A 12,887-nucleotide genomic window follows, 5' to 3' on the forward strand; every position below is an offset into this window, starting at 1 on the left:
TTGAGAGAATTGGTTGTAATTTACCCTTCATATTAAATGTATTATATGTGTGAGATTCTAACTTTTGTAATTGCAATTAGCCATCATTTTACGAGTCATTATTTTTCTTATTATTTGCAAGGAAGGTTCCAATTTCCTATATGCAGTCTTTTTGCAAGAAAAGAAAAATTAGTATCTCTTTCAGCCACAAAGAATTAATGAATTAGAGCATCAACAAAACCACCCTTTTTCAAAATAATGATGTATGGCATTTTCGTTGATTACTGCTAATCACATACCTTGATTTTAAAACAATATACTCAGGAAAATCTCCTTTTTTATTCATTGCATGAATATCATACATAGCATTTATGACTATTTTCCTTACTCTGTTGTATAGTATCAGCATTGGCGTCTTCTAGTTGTTCTTCCTCCGTCTCTTTTTCTCCTGTGTTTGGGGTTAAATATCTTTTGAAAGCTTGCTCAATTCGGTCATTGAAGCTTTGGTCCTAAGCCAACAACAAACAAGAAAACAGGGTAATTTCATATTTAAAACTATGATTTTCGTCTGTAAAATGAAACAGTAACGGAAATATCCGTCGCCGCATTCTGTGGCTAAATATTAGCGACAGAAATATTCCGTCTTTAATTCTGAGACCGAATATTTCCGTGGCTGATTCTGTCGGCAAACAAGAACAAATTTTTAGAGTAATTCGTCTCTGATTCCATCTATAATGAGAAGTACATTTCGTCTCTAATCCGTCTTTGAGAGTAAAATTTTTGTTTGTTGATTCTGTCTTTAATTCCGTCTCTGAAACACACAATATGTTCCATCTCTAATCCGCTTTTAATACATATTTCCGCCTCTAATCCTCTAAACTCCCAAAATTTTCTGTCGAACTTTTTATTATTTTTCTTTTGGTAGATTTTTTAATTTCTATACCCAAATTAATATCCTGGTCATTATACCATCAAATACATTCAATTAATACCAAAATCTGAATTTTTCAAACCAAGAACACTAAATATTAACAAAAAAGATACTCATAATGCACTCTAATGCTAAAGTATGTCCAGAAGTTTTAGTTTCTGAGAAACAATTTCAAGCTTCTTCAAGCCAAATCTACCACAAAAGTCATTCTAAAGTATGTCCAGAAGTTTCCAAGGCAACAAACTAAGACGAGCAGCTCCTCTCTTTAGCTATTGCAGCCTTAGGAACTACCATGTTTCAATATATAGCCAACAAACATTTAGTAAACCAAATAGATGTGCTATTCGACGGATCTCAAGACTCATTGTACATTATTGAACAAACTTGCCTTCATAGTTATTTTTTTTTTATTTACTCAAGATTCTTGAGGTATTAATACACTTTAACAAAGAACAAATCAGCTCAGATTTCAATGTTGAGAGATGCAGGGTCGATATTTACATTTGAGTTGAGTAAGCTTCATACATAAACTTCTGACTTGGGTCCAACAGTAAATCGGGACTTGTGTATGCTTTATTAACTAGTTCAGAGGGAGAGTTAATTCAGGACAGAGATAGACCTAATATCGACCTTAATCAGAGTATGCTTTAATAAATTAGGCCTTCATCAGAGTACAAGGCAGTTCATTTTCCAGAGATTTTGAATTTAGCTCCATTCATATGCATAATTCCTACTTGTGAATCTTATCATTTGAACTAATCTGATGAATGGAGAGGGCAAAGCATGAGGAGGAACAAAAGTAATGATCAAAACAAATGCTTCACCTTCACAAAACCCATTCTCCTAATGTAGAAGTGAAGAACAGATTCTGCACAAAATTTGTTCCGAATGGAGACCCAATACATGTGGAGAAGCATGTGAATCAGCCAAATCGTTCTTTTTTCAACATATTTCGGGAAAAAAAAAATGAATATTCCAGCGAGAAGAACATAGCGGTGTTCCATCAGCATTTCAACAAACACCTTCAAAGTATTCAAATTTCTCTACAAATTGTAAAAAAAATTACAAAGAAAAAAAATTACCTGTTAATGACGTCGGAAAGAAGCTGTCTCGATGGAGTTGTAGCTGCCGCAAGCGAGAGAGAGAGTTAGAGATTTGCTTTCCTTTTTCTTTTCCCTTTCCCGCCGTGAGAGAGAGAGAGAGTTACAGGAGAGACTGTTGAAGTTGAGTTAACACGAGAGAGAGAGAGAGAGAGAGAGAGAGAGAGAGAGAGAGAGGGTTCATGAGTTAAATTTAGTCAATTCTCAATATATATGTATATATATTTATTGATATAATCTATAATATATAACATATAATATATAATATAATATATAACATATAATATATAATATATTATAGAATATAGAATATATATAATTAATAAAATTAAAATATATATATATAAAAAAATTTAGTTTTTCCATTCAGTTGGGTTTAGTGAGAGGAAGAAGGAGTTGACAAGAGATAAAATGTTGAGAGAAAAGAAGATAGGAGTGGTGGCTGGTGACAGAAAACATTAAAAGGAATTAGTGTTTTTTATTAAAATAAAAAAAATTAATAAAAAGTTTAATTTTAGTTTATTGTAATTAATTAAAATTAAATAATGCATTATAATTATACAAATATACATATATATTTTATCATGTTATATAAAAATTTACAACTTAATTATTATTTTCATAAATAAAAAAAAATTCTTATTTTGTGTTTTAATATTTTCATAAATAAAAAAGTTCCTATTTACAACATCAAAGACGGAAATTTTTGTGGCTAAATTAAAAATAAATTAGCTACGAAAATGCAAACGGAAATAACCAAAAAAAATTAAGTGCCAGCCATCCCAATGTTTGAAGCAATCATTTAATAGTATCAGGACGGATATAGAAACGAATTGTAACATACTTTAGCAGAATTATATATCCGCCTCTAATATAGAAATTATTAATAATTTATCATAAAGAAAAGTTTTGGTCTCTAAGTCCGTCTTTGATAAAGACGGATTTAATTCCATCTCCAAATTGTCGTCCCTAATTCCGTCTTAGGTTGTCGCACATCGTTGTTTTCATTAGTGTCTGCAACTTATGTTGAGAGGGAAACAACATAGCCCCATGTTTTCTTGGAAGGAATCTGCTGAAAATATTTGAAACTGAGGGCCGTTTGGGATAACTAATTGTTGGAAAGATTCAAGACTTGAAGGAATGTGAGGCATGTAAGCTCTTTTGGTATCTCCGCCTTAGCTGGTTGATTGAGAGATCAACTGATCCAAGTTGTGTCAAGTTGCCTAATGATTGTAGAATTGTTCGTACGAAAGCATCGTGGGATAAGTTGAGAACATAAAGTAAGCTGAGATTACTGACTGCATCTGGCATCTCCCCTTAGAAATTATTACAAGAGAAATCAATGACTGTAAAGATGGTCAATATCTTCACAAACTCCAGTTCTACCCCTTTGATGATTACTTTCAACATGCCCCGGTAGTATATATATTAACCACCAACTAATACTCTACTATAGCGAATGTAGTCGCTTTTCAGTTTTGCATCCTATTCTAGCATCATTTTCGAGAAGCTCTTCGGGTACAGATAACCAGCGAAATTATTGGAAGCTATATCAGTGAGTTGGAGATTTGGCCTGTCCATGGAATCTGTTGGAGTGCAACAGGAGGACGCGCAGCGTGCATGGGAAACCATCATCAATGTTTTTGTTTCCTACATTCATGACTTGTAAAGATTTGCAATTTGCCAGGGACGTTGGGAGGCTCCCTTTTAAATAGTTTTGATTGAAATCGAAAAGTTATAGGCTACAATTGACAGGAAATGTATCTGGGACAAGATTCAACACCCCAATATTCTTAATATTTTCCACTAGACAAGGCGGTATGGTACTGCTTAATTTATTAGCAGAAAGGTCAAGAACTCTAAGTTTAGTAGCATTGCAAAGGGATACCGGAGTAGCTCCACTTACGGTATTGTTTGCAAGAGAGAAGAACTGCAGATAGGCACTGAAGTTCAAAAGTTAGGTGGAATCGGCTTTCCAATGTTGTTATTGGAGTAATCTACATAGGAAGCAAATTCGGACAGAGGGGGCAAACTCACCCTGGAGCTGGTTTGAGTGTAAGTCCAGCATTACAAGCGAACTAGGAATGATGTATGGCTTTTTGTAGACCAACCAACAGATCTAAAGAAAGATTCAAAGAGACAAAGAAAAAAACAATTTTTATATCATTTTCATTACTTCCTAACCCAGAAGATCCACGTGTTTTTACTCAGGTTGGGTCATGCCGCGACCCAAAAGGTTGACCCGGCCGACGTGTTAAAAGTTTAACCAGGCGATCTTTGACAGCGCATACACTAAGATGATGCCACATGGCCCACTTGATGGGACACATTTGGAGTTATAAATACTTCCTTGCGACATTTATGGTAAGATTTAATTACGTATATCTACCGCATTTATTATTCGAGATCACATATTTCTTCATCTCGAACTTGATGTAACTTCAGCGTCGAAGGGTCTTCGTCATGGACGAATCCGATTAGGCTTACGTTTTTGTTTCCTTCTCAAGGCCCATCTTCAATATCTATAAGTGATATACCTTGACCTGGCTTGTAAGGAATAAAAATATGTGATTTTGAGTTTTATGAGACTAAAAGCGTCACCTGCCATAGTTGTAAAAAAAAAAAATTATGTTCTTGTTTTGTGGAATTAAAAAAAAACATTTTGTCCTAAAACCTCCCATATCTTTTGGTGTGTGATGAGCTGCAGCAGTTGAACATATTGACAATTTTTAAGATCTGATGTTGTTTAAATCAGACAAATGGCTGTTCATATTAATAGATATAATGAGTGTTAATTCATAAAAAGGATGATGTAAATGAGCTATGCTACTATATATGTTAAATTTATAGGTTTCAAATCCTTCTAATAAATTAAGACGTCATTTGATGAAATCCTTTGCTCAAATCGAAGGCCATGAATCCAAATGTAACCTTAGATTATAATCTTATTGTTTGAGCTTATAACGAATTGAAAAATTAAGAACTTATGTGTTGAATTGCTAACTGACATATAATCCAATGGTCGTCACTTGAAGAGCTGGCCGATCCATGCTGCTCAAATGGAGCTTGAGGAGCATGCCGGTTGAGCTAACATATATATGAAGCGCATGCAGAACATCTCAAGACTCAGAAAACCATGAACTGCATGAAGTTTTCCCGGATAGTTGACATACTGGAAGGACAGCTTTTGATCACATTGATCAATATGACAAAGACACGCGATATGCAAACGTGAAGATGGATATACAGAGAAATTGAAGAATCGTTGCTATGATACAGATCAAAGAATCTCAGTTTGTACTGAGAATGATACATCAGGAAATTGTTAAGAACTAAGATCGAACAAGGATCCAGATGCATCTTCGTCATCGAAATGAAAGTCGAACAAGGATCCAGATGCATCTTCGTCATCCAAATGAAAGTCGAACAAGGATCCAGATGCATCTTCGTCATCCAAATGAAAGTCGAACAAGGATCCATCTTTATCCTCCAACTCCAAAAGAAGATCAAGCAAAGAGTCATCTTCTTGATATGAGCAGTCCTGTCCATCGAGCTGATCATGCTGAGGCATCAAGCATCCATCAACCGGCATAGGGAGCTGTTGTGGCGCTCCCGCATTGGCATAACCAAAATCTGGCGTCCAGGCGAAGTTATCACCAGAAGGGCCGACGTAAGTAGTTGATCTCTCTTCCAGTACATGCAGGCTCGTGCTGTCCACCTTCTGCTTCTTTTGACTTGTAACTTCTTGGGGTTGTGCAGCTGATCTTTTTTTCCACAACTCATTATCGTTCGACAATTGATTCTCCCCACATGTACTCAAACTCGAACATTCTCCACGAACCGATTCCTTCGACGATCTCGTGATCCTACAAATCACATAGTCCTTGTATGGCAACTCACAGTTCAACGAAACCCCGGCAAGCGAATACTCGTGCATGATCCAGTGATCACGTTGTTTTCTGCCATCACGAGGAGATTTCTTCACAGTAAAGCTAAACATCTTCATCAGGCCGATTAGTTGTCGGGAATTGTTGTATATTTCTCTTCCACCAGTTTGGCCGTCCCACGTACCACACCCTGCAGTTCTTGCAATCCGGGTCTTGCCATTAACTTTCGACAACTTGGTGAAAACGTAGATGACACTCTTGACGTTCTTGCATCCCTTGCCCTCTCCAGTACTGACGGAAGTATCCCATGGAACGTCGGCGAAAACATCCCATGGATCTGCTTTTTCACCGTAAATGGTCTTCTCCAACACGGGACTCCATGGCAGATGCAGGCCCATCGCCTTTCTTGAGAGGTAGAAAGTGATGAGTTCTTGATCGGTGGGCGCGAAGTGAAACCCTGGAGGGATGATCATCATTCTCTCTCTCTCTTTTCTGATCTCTTCTATGATTTTACTCTCTTTTTTGTATGCAGAAAAAAAGTAACAACAAACGAATTAACTGTACGAGGTATTTATAATCTTAGTCGTTCTTGGCGTCCAATCAGTTTAGAGACTGTTGCCATCTAATTTACAACTAATATGATTTCTTCGGTATTTCAATCTTTGGATATAATGCACATATATGGTTTCTTGAGTGTTTACAGGTGTTTTTAGCTTACTTATTAAATAGAAAAAAGGTAAATAAAATTATCCTCTAACTAATTAAAACTAACCTACAATATCCATCATCAATATGATAAGATAATTATAAGTTTTGTATGATTAAATAACTAACATTATCCGTTATTCGCAGGATAAAAAGATGTAATATAAGTCACACATTATCAAGTAATAATTTTAAAGTTTACTGCTAAAATTATATAATAAATAACAATAATTCTAATTTATTATAATATATTATTAATTGTATATAAAACTATCACCGTAGATAATTATGACATGTCTGTGGTGATAGATTTAATTATTTTTTTATTATTCAAAAATGAAAATTATAAAATATAATTTATTTACATCATATAATACTTTTATGCCTAATCGTGGACATTCAAAAAGTATTTTTTTTAATAAATAGATCGAGTGACCCAAACTTTTTTACTAAAAAAAAAAATAACAAATTTCTCTTCTTTCAAAGCTGAACGTCAGCCTCCTTGACGAGAAAAGACTGGCGGTCAGCCTACTTTTCTCATTTTATATTATATTATATTATATATATTATATTATGATATATATTACATTAATTTTATATATTATATACATTATTATATATATAATAGCAACATTGGAATAAAAAAATCACGACAACAGTTAAATATGTTGTTTTACGATAAAATTAAAATATAACTTACAATTAGAGTTGTATCATAACAACTCTATGTCCAATTGAAATTGCACACTAACCGAATCGCAGAAAATCTTTTCGTCTTGAAAAATTATACATTCCATCCAAAAGTGCACCGGGTACTACGCAATTCCTTTTGCAGAATAAAACGGTTATCGTTTGTTCAGTATTGCACTTATACTGACAAACACCTCAAACAACACTTAGCAACAAAAATTGTATCGTAACAACTTTTGGTTCAATGAAAATTGCACTTATACTGACAAATCTAATCCTTTTGTCAAAGGATCTGTCACATTGTCCTTTCTCACATAGTCAATGCCTATAACTTTATCTGACACTAATGTCCTTATAAACTTCAGTTTAATTTGGATGCGTCTTTTGGTCTTTTGGGGTATTTCTGACTCCAAATCTTCGCAATTGTGGTATTATCACAATTTACAACAATAGGTGGAAGAGGCTGATTTATAATGAAAAGTTGTGATAACCACCCATATAACCATTCTACTTCGTTACCAGCCGTATCCAACACAAATAACTCGATTTCAAAAGTAGACCAGGTTATCAAAGTCTGTTTTACAGGCTTCCAGGAGATTGTGATCCCACCTAAGGTAAGAACATACCTAAACGCCCATTACTATCGGAATTTTTAACTATCCAGCTATCATTAATATATCCCTCAAGAACAGTATGGGATCTACCATAATGTATGACTAGTGATACCATGCCCTTCAGGTAGCTTAGTACCCTATCCAAAGCTCCCCAATAAGTTCTGTCTGAACGACTATTGTCTAGCCAACATTGACACAGAAAATGATATATCTAGTCTCGTGTCATTTGCCAAGTACTACAAACTACCAATGATTTGGCAATATCTTAGTTGTGCTACCACTTTCTTTTTTTAATAAAGCCACAAAAGGATCATATGAGGTCTTAGCAATTTACTGTTCTAATAACCAAATTTCCCATTTATCTTCTCAACATAATGAGATTGAGAAATGGCTATCTTATCAGTTGAACAAATCGACTTGATACCTAGAACTACATCAGCCTCACTCATATCCTTCATTTCAAACTTATTTTTCAAAAGTGACTTGGTTCCAGTTATAATAAAGTCTAAGCATGATCAGTTATATTTATTCAGATATAAAAACACAAAATCCGAATTCGAAACCAATAATTTAAAACTATTTAAGATCCAACAAACTCAATTTCTAAAATTTTATAATTTCTTCACAATTGTCGGGAAATTTTCATAAAGAATATACATTTTGTTTTGGAATTGATAATCGGATATATAACCAAATTTAAAATCAAAACACAAATACTGACATTGGGAACAAAATAATAGCGACAACAGTTAAATATGTTGTTTTACGATAAAATTAAATGATAACTTACAACAGGAGTTGTATCGCAACAACTCTATGTCCAACGGAAATTGCACACTAACCGAATTGCAAAAAATCTATTTGCCTTGAAGAAATTATACGTTCTGACCAAAAATGCACTGGGTGCTACGCAATTCCTTGCAGAATAAAATGGTTATCGTTTGTTCAGTATTGCACTTATACTGACAAACACCTCAAACAACACTTAGTAGCCTTTTTTTACCGAAACTAGAGGTCAAATTAAAGGATAACTTACAATGAGAGTTGTATTGAAACAACTCTTGGTTCAATCAAAATTGCACACTAATCAAATCGCAGAAAATCTACTTGACTTGAAAAAATTATACATCCCATCCAAAAGTTCACCGAGTGCTATGCAATTCTTTCTAGGATAAGATTGTGTCCGTTTGTTCAATATTGTACTTAGACTGTCAAACACCTCGAACAACACTCAATAGCTTTTTACCAAAATTAGAGCTCAAAATATGAATTTGAGAGAGAACTTAAGAGAGAGAGACGAGATAAGAGAAATATTCTTGGTTGTGGTGTGTTCTAAAAATGAGGGAGGATTAGCCTGTTATAAGCACTCCCTTTGCAGCAGCATTAATTCTGACATTTAAGTTGGACATTGAACCTCCAGCCGAAACTACCAGCAACGGCCAATAACGATCGAGCAGTTTTAAAACTACATATCAAACAACTAAATGAAATTTTAAAATCATTTGGCTGAAAACTGTTAATTCAAATCATCTCCGGATAAATTTAAATATTTCTACTACAACAAAAAAAAAATATATCCTAAAATTGAGATATTTGTCCTAACGCCCACACCCGCAAAGCTAGGGGAGCAAGCAATGGTATCGTGCGTGTGGGGCAATCACATATTCACTCTAATCTCCATACCACTTCAAATACAACTTGGGCTTGTATTTAATATAAGAAATTTATTTTGGTTATAAACTAATGTCAGACAACTTGAACGTAAAAAGACATTGACCCCCACATCCATCTTATAAACACATCAGTGCCCCTTTATTTCCCATCATATTCCTATGTGGGATATTCATTTCTCTCAATTCTTTCTTCTCAATTTATGGATTTAACGTGTAACTTATAATCAAAATTACAACAGCTCCTCGTCGGAAGTCAGCACAAGCAGCCAAAATATCTGCCTAGGTGATGAAAAGGTAGATGCTTGGTTTTCAATCACGGCGGATTTTTTACATATTGACATAACACATTAGGACGGACTTCTTAATGGATATAGCGATGATATGTCTATTATTTATGACGTGACTTTTTTCGATGGATATGTCATCCAAGTCAAAATTTTTGGGATGATTTCTGTGTATAAAACCGTCCCAAATACTGTTGGAAAGTGATAGTTGTTTGGGATAGCTTTTGTCACAAAATCCATCCTTAATTTAGTTTTTAAACTCTAGACAATTTTACCGTTGCATATCCTACCCAAAAAATTTTATCGATTATCTAAAATTAGGACGCAAATTTCCAACGGATGCCTCCGGAAAATTTGTCCCTAAATTCTACTATACTTTTGTCCATTTTAGGAGCTCTAAAATGCTCCATCATTGAGATTTACATATGGAGAAAAATTCAGAGACCCCCTGTGATAATAGAAATGTACAAAAACCCCTCTATGAAAATTAAAGTGTCAAATAGCCCCCCTATGATATAAAATAAAGTTCAAAAAACCCCCTCCGTACAAGAATTGGGCCACACGCACTTTAACTGCGATATTCCTATAAAAGTGCCTTTTTTTTTTACATTTTTTCCCTTCTCTCACATTTAATATATAATATTATATATAAGTATTTAATAATTAAATATTATTTTGTATAATAATTATTTAATTAAAATATTATATGTTTCTATTAATAATAAAATATTCTTTTATATAATAATTACTTAATTATTTATATAATAAAATATTATTTTAATTAAATTAAAATTAATTTTATATATAATTAAGAAAAAGAAACAGCAGCAGTGGCGTCAACGACGACGCCGCTGCTGAAGAGGAGGGCCGGCGCCCTCCTCACCTTGAGCGACGGTCGTCGCCCAACGCAACAAGGGCGACACCGGTTGCCCAGATCTGACCGCCGACGTCGCCCAGACGAGTGGAGGGGGGAGGGAAGGGGAGGGGGAGGTGTGCCGGGAGGAAAGGGAAGGGGTGGGGGAGGGGGGAAGAAGATGGGGTGGGGGGTGAGGGGTGGGGTATAATTGTTATTTTTGAATTTTTTTATAAATTATAATTATATGTATTATAAATATATGTTAATAATTATAAATTATATATATTATAAATTAAAATAATTATATATTAATAAACCTAGTTGACCGATTGACTAGAAGGGGTATTTTAGTCATCGTATCTAAAAAAAAGACTCAAATTGACCAAAGGGCGGTGTGGTTATATATTGGTAACATCATGGTGATTTTTTACAGTAAAAATTTCATAAGGGGGTTTTTGATATTTTGTTATATCACAGGGGGTCAAAATGAATTTAACCCTTTACATATTATTACACTTCATATCTATAGATATTAATTAATAATCACGGTACATTATTTTTACTTGCATAAAATATTTTTTTATATTTTAAAATAATGATAAAATATATAAATCAACATATCATATATATTTTTAAAAAAAAGAAAAATTAATTTAAAATATCATCGGCACAACAAAAATGCTGGTGTAGCAGTGTCAGTAATTGTTGTGTAGTAGTGTCAATAATTGTTGTGTGTGAGTAAAAAGTGTCTTTCTCTTTTATATTAATATGGATTATACATCACTTGTACATGTGACATTGCAAAAACGTGAAATAACAATAACCACATTACTTGGTTCGATATGATGCATGAACACTGACACGGCAGCATGGACATAATATGACACTGTCACGGCAATACGAAAAATATAAAAGAATTAGGACACTACACGGCACTGATATGGCTATATTTAATATATTTTTTTATTAAATATATATTCTCAATTAATTCTCATAAAATTAAAATATGCAATATGAAAAATAGCAAGACAAAACATAAAATAAGCATATCTTACATCTAAAATTTTAACCTAATGTAGCTTCAAAAATATATATAATTAATTTATTTTAAAAAGTATGCAATGAAAAAATTTGTAGTCATTCAAATTAGTTAGATCAATATGACCATCTCTCGAATTTTCATTAATTTCATCAAAACTTTTAGTCTGGGTGCGATGAATTAATTCCTTTTCTTTTTATTAACAGCAAAACTCTTTCTCTTAAAAAAAAAAAGGCTCAAAAATTTTAAAATCATAAAGAAAGAATTTAAATGTGTCCGAAACGTATCAGACACGTCCGTTCAACATCGTATCATTTCCTTTTTTTTATTTTATATTTTTAAATAGAAGGATGTAGTGTTGAATATTACATCCAGTCATTTTTTAAAGTATTCATACATTATAAATAATTAGGCAATACTTATTACCAATCGATACAAGACATGTATTACATCAGTCAAAACTGTTACGAATGGTTATTTTAAAGTTGATGTGAACTACGAGTATCCATATACATTGTGAAAAAAAAAAAAAAAAACTTTTACTGTGATTTAGGAAAACAAGTAAGCTACGTCATGTGAATAGAAAAGTGGATGATCATCTCGATTTTCTTTTTTCTTTTTATATTTTAAAAAAGGATGATAGTTACTTTTCCAATTCTTCCTTTAAAATTTGAATTCTTAACCTATCTTTCACGTAAATAAAATGTGATCGATGAGCCATTTAATCATCTCTTAAATGGTCATCTTGATTACAATCCACATAAATTATCATCAGCAAAATGCATCAGCTTCAAAACCTTTTAATGTAATTTACAACAAAGCATGTGTTATTTAATGATAGCATATATATATATATAATAATATTATTCTATATTATTATATAGTATAATAATAAGAAGAAGAATATATAGATATACGTATTATTATTATTATATATTCTTTTTGCAAAGTTTTTTGCACCCTATTTGTAATTCAAATAATTTATCATTATAAATTTTAAAATATATTAGTAAAAAAAAATGCAATCAACTATTATAAAGATTAAGATAATTGCGTACAAATATTAAAAGTGATCGTCTGTACAATTGTGTCGGTGTTTTTTGGCTTCGATCAGAACAAGAAGAAACAC

General features: G+C 33.1%; 1 long non-coding RNA gene across 1 annotated transcript; it reads right to left on the minus strand.

The window, feature by feature from the left end:
* Positions 1 to 296: 296 nt before the first annotated feature.
* LOC110012190 (uncharacterized) lies at positions 297 to 2,189 on the minus strand. Its single transcript, XR_002287358.2, has 2 exons — positions 1,993 to 2,189; positions 297 to 488 (listed from the first exon to the last, which is right to left on the minus strand). It is a non-coding gene; the product is annotated as an uncharacterized LOC110012190 (long non-coding RNA).
* Between the last annotated feature and the right edge of the window lie 10,698 nt (positions 2,190 to 12,887).

This window comes from Sesamum indicum, linkage group LG6 (genome assembly GCF_026168435.1).
Source record: "Sesamum indicum cultivar Baizhima isolate 11 linkage group LG6, ASM2616843v1, whole genome shotgun sequence".
NCBI classification, from domain to species: domain Eukaryota; kingdom Viridiplantae; phylum Streptophyta; class Magnoliopsida; order Lamiales; family Pedaliaceae; genus Sesamum; species Sesamum indicum.